Source organism: Oncorhynchus masou, chromosome 26 (assembly GCF_036934945.1).
Source record: "Oncorhynchus masou masou isolate Uvic2021 chromosome 26, UVic_Omas_1.1, whole genome shotgun sequence".
In the NCBI taxonomy this organism is placed as follows: Eukaryota; Metazoa; Chordata; class Actinopteri; order Salmoniformes; family Salmonidae; genus Oncorhynchus; species Oncorhynchus masou.
The window spans coordinates 13,317,405-13,329,756 of record NC_088237.1 but is presented as its reverse complement, the minus strand read 5'-3'; the positions used below and the strand labels follow the sequence as shown (position 1 = coordinate 13,329,756).

At 45.2% G+C, this 12,352-nt stretch overlaps 1 non-coding gene across 1 annotated transcript; it reads right to left on the bottom strand.

Annotated features, from left to right (window-relative positions):
• Positions 1 to 4,437: 4,437 nt before the first annotated feature.
• Positions 4,438 to 4,492, bottom strand: LOC135515141 (U7 small nuclear RNA). Its single transcript, XR_010451767.1, has one exon. It is a non-coding gene; the product is annotated as a U7 small nuclear RNA (small nuclear RNA).
• Between the last annotated feature and the right edge of the window lie 7,860 nt (positions 4,493 to 12,352).

Genomic DNA, 12,352 nt, shown 5'->3' with positions numbered 1-12,352 from the left:
TCACACGGAATTGTTGTGCAACTTTAATGTTTATATATAAAACTATTTATGAAAAGATTAAATGTAATTTTAGTTTTTTAAATGAGAGAATTATATTCATAATTAAATATGCTCACTCAGTGGCCACGCCCAAGTGAATAGGCATTGGTTGGAAATGATGAACACCCTTTTCTACATTTCTATAAGAGCCCCCATTGACCCAATTCACGGCAGACTAAGCCAACCCCAGCATGAGCTGTGTATGCTAATGGTTAAACGACTACAACCTAACAAAATTAACATTGCATTGCCGATAACGTGAGGAATGATGTCCATACGTTTAAAAGGGCTAATTTCAACGTGGAGGTGACGATCGCCACTATGGAAGGAAGAATTTCGACTACACCAGCCAGAACAACACCAGCATGAACTTTGAACTCTTATTCACTAAAGAAGTGATACATTCTAGACGTGGAGTTATCAGCAGCAGCTGTAAACGTGCGTGGCCTAGGAAAGGACGGACAATCTCTTCAGAACGACAGAGTACTACAATGTATTCGTTCTACCATACGTCGACAGACTACAATGTATCCGCCCAGAAATCTTCTTCAAAGGACAAGGGAGATCTCTGCTGGGCAACCCAGCCTTCCAACTCCGACCAATCTAACGAAGCGCAGCTCAGAGTAAATATATTTTCCTTTTCCGAATGGGCGGTTTTTAGAATGCATAAGATTCTATATTTACGAGAGCATAGCTTCATAAGGTCCAATAGAGACCCAATCCTTTTGTTCGTCAGTCTTCCCGCTTGTCACGCCCTGACCTTAGATATCTCGGTGTTCTTTATATTTTTGTTAGGTCAAGGTGTAACTAGGGTGGGTATGGGTAGTTTTTTATTGTCTAGGGTTTTTTGTATGTCAAGGGTTTTTGTAGGTTTAGGTGATTTGTATGTCTATGGTGGCCTGATATGGTTTCCAATCAGAGGCAGCTGTTTATCCAACTTCCTAGTTAATTACATCTACATAATTAGTTTAATCAGGTAATATTAATTACAAAGAATTGATTTGATAAAATAGCAGGTCATATATCATCTAATACATAGTAAAGACATGACAGTAGCATATACACTATAGTAATTACTGTAGTCTTTTTTTCAGACATTACTATAGTAATTACTGTAGTGTTTTTGCAGACTGTAGTATACTGTAGTCTTTTTTTCAGACATTACTATAGTAATTACTGTAGTGTTTTTGCAGACTGTAGTATACTGTAGTCTTTTTTTCAGACATTACTATAGTAATTACTGTAGTGTTTTTGCAGACTGTAGTATACTGTAGTCTTTTTTTCAGACATTACTATAGTAATTACTGTAGTGTTTTTGTTTTATTATCTTTGACATACAGTGCATTCGGAAAGTATTCAGACCCCTTGACTTTTTCCACATTTTGTTACATTTCCAGACATATTCTAATATTGATTACATTGTTTTTACCCACACACCATACCCCATAATGACAAAGAAAAAACATTTTTTAGAAATTGTATCAAATGTATAAAATATTTTTAAAAAACTCAAATTTCACATTTACATAAGTATTCAGCCCCTTTGCTCAGTACTTTGTTGAAGCACCTTTGGTAAAGATTACAGCCTTGAGTCTTCATGGGTATGAAACTACAATCTTGGCACGCCTATATTTGGGGAGTTTCTCACATTCTTCTCTGCAGATCCTCTCAAGCTCTGTCAGGTTGCATGGGGAGTGTCGCTGCACAGCTATTTTCAGATCTCTCCAGAGATGTTCGATCGGGTAAAGGGTCCAGGCTCTGGCTGGACCACTCAAGGACATTCAGAGATTTTTCCCAAAGACACTCCTGCATTGCCTTGGGAGTGTGCTGTCATGACTGTCCTGATCAGGTCAGGTTACATGAGACCACAACCCTACAGATTATCTCTCAACCCCAACAGAGGAGGAGAGATCTAGGGGTCTGAATATGTGGGGGGTTTATGACCCCACACGCCCCTGGTAAATCTCATGCCACAGACAAATTCCTTTGTCCTTTTACTATGGAGAACCAGCCTCAGAACATTAAACATGAAATAAAGGGACTTTGGAACAATGGTTTCCGTCAGCCACAATGGTGGTCATGACGATAGATGGAATATGAAAATGTATGTCATTTTTGTTTTGTTATTAAAGGTTAATAGATGACGTTATTACGAAAACATTGTAACGTGAAGAGTAATTCCATCATTATATTCTGAACCATATGTTTGATGTTTATACATTGTACATTGTATGGAAAATATCCAAAGAGAATGTTTTGGGGAAGATGAAATGTTAAGTTGTCTAAAATTGGATTTGAATAAAATCTAGACCTTGCCTCATTAACTTGGTACGCCCAGAGAATTGCCCTAAAGGCGGTTACGCCCACTTCTGACCCAAGGGTATAAAACCTGTGAGTATAGAATTTACAGGTGGACTACGTGACCCAAGCTGCAGCAAGGTCTAAAAAGTCAACGAACCCAGAACGCAAGTTTGAAGACAAAGAAATCCTTTTCTACCCAAGCTACGGATGAGTAGCTGTGTCTAAGCGGGTAAATTCAAGTCGAACCACCTAGCCTCCATCTCCCATCGAATCGTGGTATCTATCTATGTTGTGAGCTCTGAGCTACAGAGCTGTCTGTCCTCAGAAGACCCATTCCAGAGCAAAGGGTGAGGGAACACACTCCTAAGCCAAAAGGACACTGAAATTGGGAGGACGATCAGAGAGGTGCACCGGAGTAGTGCGTCATCGAGCAGCCTGGACGGTCCACGCAGAGAGTCCTCTGAGATAATCCCCCGTAATTACATCATTATATTCTGACCCATAAGAGCGGCAGTTTGGGGCAAGGCTAGGGTTCGAATAGCATAGCTGACAAATTCACCCAAATGTATATTTCTCTTGTGTACTTTCTTTTTTCTCTCTAAATTCCCCATTGTGGGTAACACGCGCCATAGTGTGTTGGCCCGTTATACTAAGTTCTAATCAATAGCCTATAATGTGTTTTGTCTATGTGTATCTTTTATCATCATTTTAGCTTTTTAGTAAATAAATATTCAACTGAGAATGGTGTGGTACGATTGGTAGAGGCAACTGGTTAAATAGCGGCTGTTGTAAAATCGATATTCTGATATTCTTTGAATTAATTTGGGAAATAGAAACTCAATCAAAACTAATTTTCCCATGGTGCCCCAGGTTAATGAGTTAATAATGGCTTGATTCAGTTAATCACGCAATTAGAAACTTTAGTCATTCGATGAACAACATTCGTCACATTAACTAATACAACGTCACAACAGTGCTTAGGGTCGCTGTCCTGTTGGATGGTGAACCTTCGCCCCTGTCTGTGGTCCTGAGCACTCTGGAGCAGGTTTTCATCAAGGATCTCTCTGTACTTTGCTCCGTTCATCTTTCCCTCAATCCTCACTAGTCTCCCAGTTCCTGCCGCTGAAAAACATCCCCACAGCATGATTCTGCCACCACCATGCTTCACCGTAGGGATGGTGCCAGGTTTCCTCCAGATGTGATGCTTGGCATTCAGACCAAAGAGTTCAATCTTGGTTTCATCAGACCAGAGAATCTTGTTTCTCAGGATTTGAGAGTCTTTAGGTGCCTTTTGGCAAACTCCAAGTGGGCTGTCGGGCCTTTTACTGAGGAGAGGCTTCTGTCTGGCCACTCTACCATAAAGGCCTGATTGGTGGAGTGCTGCAAAGATGGTTTGTCCTTCTGGAAGGTTCTCCCATCTCCACAGAGGAACTCTGGAGCTCTGTCACCGGGTTCTTGGTCACCTCCCTGATCAAGGCCCATTTCCCAAGATTGTTCAGTTTGTTTCCAATGTATTCCATTTAGGAATGATGGCCAATGTGCTCTTGGGGACCTTCAACACTGCAGAATTTTTTTGGTTCCCTACCCCTGACCTGTGCCTCGACACAATCCTGTCTCGGAGCTCTACAGACAATTCCTTCGATCTCATGGCTTGGTTTCTGCTCTAACATGCACTGTCAACTCTGGGACCTTATCAAGACAGCTGTGTACCTTCCAAATCATGTCCAATCAATTGAATTTACCTCAGGTGGACTCCAATCAAGTTGTAGAAACATCTCAGGGATGTTTCAATGGAAACAGGATGCACCTGAGCTCAATTTCGAGTCTCATAGCAAAGGGTATGAATCCTTATGTAAATAAGGTATTTCTGTTTTCACTTTGTCGTTATGGGGTATTGTGTGTAGATTGATGAGGATTTTATTTTATTGAATCCATTTTTGAATAAGGCTGTAACGTAACAAGACGTGGAAAAATCAAGGGTTCTGAAAACTTTCCGTATGCACTGGGGTGGCACTGGGTAGCACTGGGTAGCACTGGGTAGCACTGGGGTGGCACTGGGGTAGCACTGGGTAGCACTGGGTAGCACTGGGTAGCAGTGGGGGCTTTCTCCTTGAGGAAACCTACTGGAGAAATACTCAAAGGGAAAATTTTCCATAACCTGTAGGTAGGTAGGACTGAGGTCTGAACAGATAGTTTATGCTATTTTCTATAAACTGTAGGGAACACAAAATATGGCCTACATTGGCAGTTCTCACTTATGGGTGGCACAAATTGGGATATGGGGGAGGGGAATGGGCAGGGTATATGCAAATGAAATACTGTAGTATACTACAGTGCGGAATGTAGTGTTTTTGCGGACATTACTGTAGTATTTACTGTTGTGTTTGTGGTCTGTAGTATACTGTAGTTTTTACAGGACTATAGTATTCTACAGTATACTACAACATTTCAAAGTAAGTACTACACATGAGAGGGATACTACAGTGTGTAGTATAGTATTCTACAGTAAAATACAGTAAGTACTGTAGCATTCTGTAGTAAACTGTCACACATCAGTCAAAACCAATTCATCTCAGACTGCTGTAACACTGTCCACGTGCTGCTCTCGGTGTAATTATAATGAACATACAGCTTGGTCATGAGGATTGAGTCTCTCATGTACACAAAGTCTAAACTGTTCCTGCCAATCCACTTGTCATGTGCCTGTAGGGCCTAGTGAAGAGTGTTCTCATCCATTAAATAAAGATTGCTGCATAAACTCATCCCTTCTGTCTTTTTTATGCTTCTGCTTTTATTGCATTATAAACAAACCACTTTTTCTGGGCCTTTTCCAATCTGGAGCTTTGGGGTAGAAAGGCAGAGTGTTGAATTGTCTTTATTTTATGCAGAATCCCATAGGAACACAAATAAATTGAAATACTTAACCATTGATATGCCAGTAGAGCACGACAAGTGTTACAGTGGCTTGCGAAAGTATTCACCCCCCTTGGCATTTTTCCTATTTTGTTGCTTTACAACCTGGAATTAAAATGGATTTGGGAGATTTTGTATCATTTGATTTACACAACATGCCTACCACTTGAAGATACAAAATATGTTTTATTGTGAAACAAACAAGACAAAAAAACAGAAAACTTGAGCGTGCATAACTATTCTCCTCCCCAAAGTCAATACTTTGTAGAAAGTCAATACTTTGCCACCTTTTGCAGCAATTACAGCTGCAAGTCTCTTGGTATATTTATCTTTAAGCTTGGCACATCTAGCAACTGGAATTCTTTCCCATTCTTCAAGGCAAAACTGCTCCAGATCCTTCAAGTTTGATGGGTTCTGCTGGTGTACAGCAATCTTTAAGTCACACCACAGATTCTCAATTGGATTGAGGTCTGGACTTTGACTAGGCCATTCCAAAACATTTAAATGTTTCCCCATAAACCGCTCGAGTGTTGCTGTAGCAGTATGCATAAGGTCAATGTCCTGCTGGATGGTGAACCTCCGCCCCAGTCTCAAATCTCTGGAAGACTGAAATCTCTGGAAGTTCTGACCAGAGTACCTTCTTCCATATGTTTGGGGAGTCACCCACATGCCTTTAGATGAACACCAAACGTGTTGGCTTATTTTATTCATTAACCTCTTACACCTATGGTGGTGCTATTTCATTTTTGGAAGAAAAACGTTCCCGTTTTAAACAAGATATTTTGTCACAAAAAGATGCTCGACTATGCATATAATTGCTACTGTTCGAAAGAAAACACTCTGACGTGTCCAGAAATACAAATATCTTCTCTGTGCGTGCCCTTTAACGTGAGCTTCAGGCAAAACCAAGATGACTTGGCATCCAGGAAATGACAAGGATTTTTGAGGCTCTGTCTTTCATGATCTCCTTATATGGCTGTGAACGCAAGAGGAATGAGTCTGCCCTTTCTGTCGTTTCCCCAAGGTGTCTGCAGCATTGTGACGTATTTGTAGGCAGATCGTTGGAAGATTGACCATAACAGACCACATTTACCACGTGTCCGCCCGGTGTCCTGCGCCGAAATTGGTGCGCAAAAGTCACCTGCCAGTATTTTTCCATGGGGCACAGAGAGAGAAGCAAGCTTCCACGAACTGCATGTCAATGAAGAGATATGTGAAACAACACCTTGAGGATTGATTCCAAACAACGTTTGCCATGTTTCGGTCGATATTATGTAGTTAATCAGGAAAAAGTTTCTCGTTGTAGGTGACTGCATTTTCGGTTTGTTTCGGTAGCCAGGCGCAATGTAGAAAACGGAACGATTTCTCCTACACACAGACGCTTTCAGGAAACACTGCACATCTGGTATGTGGCTGGGAGTCTCCTCATTGAAAACATCAGAAGCTCTTCAAAGGTAAATGATTTTATTTATTTGGTTATCTGGCTTTTGTGAAAATGTTGCGTGCTACATGCTACACAAAATGCTATGCTAGCTTTGCATACTCTTACACAAATTAGTCAATTTCTATGGTTCAAAAGCATATTTTGAAAATCTGAGATGACAGTGTTGTTAAGAAAAGGCTAAGCTTGAGAGCAAACGCATTATTTTAATTTTATTTGCGATTTTCAGAAATCGTTAACGTTGCGTTATGCTAATGAGCCTGAGGCTTAGTCACAATCCCGGATCCGGGATGGGGAGTTTCAAGAGGTTAAGCAATAGCTTTTTTCTGGCCCCACTTCTGTAAAGCCCAGCTCTGTGGAGTATACGGCTTACAGTGGTCCTATGGACAGATACTCCAATCTCCGCTGTGGAGCTTTGCATCTCGTTCAGGGTTATGTTATCTTTGGTCTCTTTGTTGCCTCTCTGATTAATGCCCTCCTTGCCTGGTCCGTGAGATTTGGTGGGCGTCCCTCTCTTGGCAGGTTTGTTGTGGTGCCATATTCTTTCCATTTTTTAATAATGGATTTAATGGTGCTCCGTGGGATGTTCAAAGTTTCTGCTATTTTTATATAACCCAACCCAGATCTGTACTTCTCTACAACTTGTTCCCTGACCTGTTTGGAAAGCCCCTTGGTCTTCACGGTGCCGCTTGCTTGGTGGTGCACCTTCCGTGGTGGAATTGCAGACTCTGGGGCCTTTCAAAACAGGTGCATAAACAGTGCCTTGCAAAAGTATTCACTCGCTTGGCGATTTTCCTATTTTATTGCGTTACAACCTGTAATTTAAATTGATTTTTATTTTGTATTTCATGTAATGGACATATACAAAATAGCCCAAATTGGTGAAGAAAAATAAAATTAATCACCACGGACAAGTGGTGATTACATGTGTGTTCACCCCCTTTGCTATAATCTGGTGCAACCAATTACTTTCAGAAGTCACATATTTAGTTAAATAAAGTCCACCTGTGTGCAATCTAAGTGTCACATGATCTGTCACATGATCTGTATGCACCACTTTTCTGTTTTAAAAAAATATTTTTTAGAATTGTTTGAAACAAGATATTCTTTCCATTTCACTTCACCAATGTTGATTTTGTATATGTCCATTACATGAAATCCAAATAAAAATCTATTTAAATTACAGGTTGTAATGCAACAAAATAGGAAAACCGCCAATGCTGGTCGTTCAGAGATAATCACCAATGATTTCCTTGATTAATTGAATTAGGTGTTAGTGCAGGGTTGGAACAAAACCTACACATCTTGTAGGTCTCCAGGACCACTGCTCTACTGTATCCCAGCAGCAGGATACTGTTACAGAGCATTGAAGGAAGAGTTATATGACTGCTACATAGTTTGGCAGACCAATGGCACGAGAAGCACACGTTGTGATGCTTCGACAGCTGTTGACCATATGAAAATATATTAACGTGTTACTGTGCGGCACGGCTATGAAATAACATTCAGATGTGTGGATATTCATTAGATTTGACTTACCATGTGTGTGAGTGCGTGTGTGCGTGCATGAGTGCGTCTGTGTGTGTGGATGTATGTACAAGCCAAGTCCCTCCCTGGCCTGAACAGAATGAGAGAGGGTCATCAAATTAGAACTCTATTTAATCCTCTCGCACCCTTCCCCCTCACTCCTCTAACCCTATGAGGATAATTAGCGTTAGCCTACTAAACCTACAACCTGCTGGTGATGTGTTACTCTGCTCGACGGTGGAGAGAGAGGAGGAGAGGGATAGAGAAGAGAACAGATAAACAAGATAAATGACAAATGAAAGAGACAGAGACAGAGACAGAGAGAGACAGACACAGACAGGGAGAGACAGAGACAGGGAGAGACAGAGACAGAGACAGAGACAGAGAGAGAGACAGAGACAGAGAGAGACAGACACAGACACAGACACAGACAGGGAGAGACAGAGACAGGGAGAGACAGAGACAGAGACAGAGACAGAGACAGAGACAGAGAGACAGAGAGAGACAGAGAGAGACAGAGAGAGACAGAGAGACAATAATAATAATAATAATAATAATAATAATAATAATAATAATAATACTGAGAGAGAAGTCATGCAGAAGAACGGCTCCAGACTTAACTTTTTGGTTGTTAAGAGCCAGATTGACACGATTAAATTAGCAAAACATTTATACGTAGGTAATCAAATTGTACAACTGCAGATCAACACAGGAGGAAAAGATTGACAGAGAGTGAGTTAAAAGACCAATCTTCATCGTGGTAGCTAGCCAAATTCAAATCTGTCAGCTAGCTTACCGTCTAGCTCCAACTGTTTACTGGTGGTAACCATAGCCACATGGCCATTGAGGCAGCACTAGCAGCACCAGCAGAGACTGAGAGCCCCCCCTTTTTTGAATACCCAGCAGAAATCAAAATGTGAGAAGAGAAGAATCAATTTTAAACAGAATTCTGATCGAGAACCCAGAAACTTTGTTTGCCGACTGCTCACAATAACAGGATTGTTACAGCCCCCCAGCTACACTACCATCAGCCTGCTGAGAGACAGGCTGGCTCTGTTAGAGGTATGGGTTACTGAGCTGAAGGAGCAGCCCCCCAGCTACACTACCATCAGCCTGCTGAGAGACAGGCTGGCTCTGTTAGAGGTAGCTGAAGGTAGCTGGAGACAGGCTACTGAGCTGAAGGAGCAGCCCCCAGCTACACTACCATCAGCCTGCTGAGAGACAGGCTGGCTCTGTTAGAGGTAGGGGTTACTGAGCTGAAGGAGCAGCCCCCAGCTACACTACCATCAGCCTGCTGAGAGACAGGCTGGCTCTGTTAGAGGTATGGGTTACTGAGCTGAAGGAGCAGCTACCCCATCAGCTACACTACCATCAGCCTGCTGAGAGACAGGCTGGCTCTGTTAGAGGTAGGGGTTACTGAGCTGAAGGAGCAGCCCCCCAGCTACACTACCATCAGCCTGCTGAGAGACAGGCTGGCTCTGTTAGAGGTAGGGGTTACTGAGCTGAAGGAGCAGCCCCCAGCTACACTACCATCAGCCTGCTGAGAGACAGGCTGGCTCTGTTAGAGGTAGGGGTTACTGAGCTGAAGGAGCAGCCCCCCAGCTACACTACCATCAGCCTGCTGAGAGACAGGCTGGCTCTGTTAGAGGTATGGGTTACTGAGCTGAAGGAGCAGCCCCCAGCTACACTACCATCAGCCTGCTGAGAGGTACAGAGCTGGCTCCCAGCTTACCATCAGCCTGCTGAGAGACAGGCTGGCTCTGTTAGAGGTGGGGTTACTGAGCTGAAGGAGCAGCCCCCCAGCTACACTACCATCAGCCTGCTGAGAGACAGGCTGGCTCTGTTAGAGGTAGGGGTTACTGAGCTGAAGGAGCAGCCTGCCCCCAGCTACACTACCATCAGCCTGCTGAGAGACAGGCTGGCTCTGTTAGAGGTATGGGTTACTGAGCTGAAGGAGCAGCCCCCAGCTACACTACCATCAGCCTGCTGAGAGACAGGCTGGCTCTGTTAGAGGTAGGGGTTACTGAGCTGAAGGAGCAGCCCCCAGCTACACTACCATCAGCCTGCTGAGAGACAGGCTGGCTCTGTTAGAGGTAGGGGTTACTGAGCTGAAGGAGCAGCCCCCCAGCTACACTACCATCAGCCTGCTGAGAGACAGGCTGGCTCTGTTAGAGGTAGTGGTTACTGAGCTGAAGGAGCAGCCCCCAGCTACACTACCATCAGCCTGCTGAGAGACAGGCTGGCTCTGTTAGAGGTAGGGGTTACTGAGCTGAAGGAGCAGCGCCCCCAGCTACACTACCATCAGCCTGCTGAGAGACAGGCTGGCTCTGTTAGAGGTAGGGGTTACTGAGCTGAAGGAGCAGCCCCCAGCTGCCTGCTGAGAGACAGGCTGGCTCTGTTAGAGGAGCTGAGCTGAAGGAGCAGCCCCCAGCTACACTACCATCAGCCTGCTGAGAGACAGGCTGGCTCTGTTAGAGGTAGGGGTTACTGAGCTGAAGGAGCAGCCCCCAGCTACACTACCATCAGCCTGCTGAGAGACAGGCTGGCTCTGTTAGAGAGCTATACACTACCATCAGCCTGGAGAGACAGGCTTACTGAGCTGAAGGAGCAGCCCCCAGCTACACTACCATCAGCCTGCTGAGAGACAGGCTGGCTCTGTTAGAGGTAGGGAGCTTACTGAGCTGAAGGACTGAGCTGAAGCGCCCCCAGCTACACTACCATCAGCCTGCTGAGAGACAGGCTGGCTCTGTTAGAGGTAGGGGTTACTGAGCTGAAGGAGCAGCCCCCCTGAGCTACACTACCATCAGCCTGCTGAGAGACAGGCTGGCTCTGTTAGAGGTAGGGGTTACTGAGCTGAAGGAGCAGCCCCCAGCTACACTACCATCAGCCTGCTGAGAGACAGGCTGGCTCTGTTAGAGGTAGGGGTTACTGAGCTGAAGGAGCAGCCCCCAGCTACACTGACCATCAGCCTGCTGAGAGACAGGCTGGCTCTGTTAGAGGTAGGGGTTACTGAGCTGAAGGAGCAGCCCCCAGCCCCATCAGCTGCTGAGAGACAGGCTGGCTCTGTTAGAGGTAGGGGTTACTGAGCTACCATCAGCCTGCTGAGAGACAGGCTGGCTCTGTTAGAGGTAGGGGTTACTGAGCTGAAGGAGCAGCCCCCAGCTACACTACCATCAGCCTGCTGAGAGACAGGCTGGCTCTGTTAGAGGTAGGGGTTACTGAGCTGAAGGAGCAGCCCCCAGCTACACTACCATCAGCCTGCTGAGAGACAGGCTGGCTCTGTTAGAGGTATGGGTTACTGAGCTGAAGGAGCAGCCCCCTGGCTCTGTTAGCTACACTACCATCAGCCTGCTGAGAGACAGGCTGGCTCTGTTAGAGGTAGGGGTTACTGAGCTGAAGGAGCAGCGCCCCCAGCTACACTACCATCAGCCTGCTGAGAGACAGGCTGGCTCTGTTAGAGGTAGGGGTTACTGAGCTGAAGGAGCAGCCCCCAGCTACACTACCATCAGCCTGCTGAGAGACAGGCTGGCTCTGTTAGAGGTATGGGTTACTGAGCTGAAGGAGCAGCCCCCCAGCTACACTACCATCAGCCTGCTGAGAGACAGGCTGGCTCTGTTAGAGGTATGGGTTACTGAGCTGAAGGAGCAGCCCCCAGCTACACTACCATCAGCCTGCTGAGAGACAGGCTGGCTCTGTTAGAGGTAGGGGTTACTGAGCTGAAGGAGCAGCCCCCAGCTACACTACCATCAGCCTGCTGAGAGACAGGCTGGCTCTGTTAGAGGTAAGGGGTTACTGAGCTGAAGGAGCAGCCCCCCCAGCTACACTACCATCAGCCTGCTGAGAGACAGGCTGGCTCTGTTAGAGGTAGGGGTTACTCAGCCTGCTGAGGCTGGCTCTGAAGGAGCAGCCCCCAGCTACACTACCATCAGCCTGCTGAGAGACAGGCTGGCTCTGTTAGAGGTATGGGTTACTGAGCTGAAGGAGCAGCGCCCCCAGCTACACTACCATCAGCCTGCTGAGAGACAGGCTGGCTCTGTTAGAGGTATGGGTTACTGAGCTGAAGGAGCAGCCCCCCAGCTACACTACCATCAGCCTGCTGAGAGACAGGCTGGCTCTGTTAGAGGTATGGGT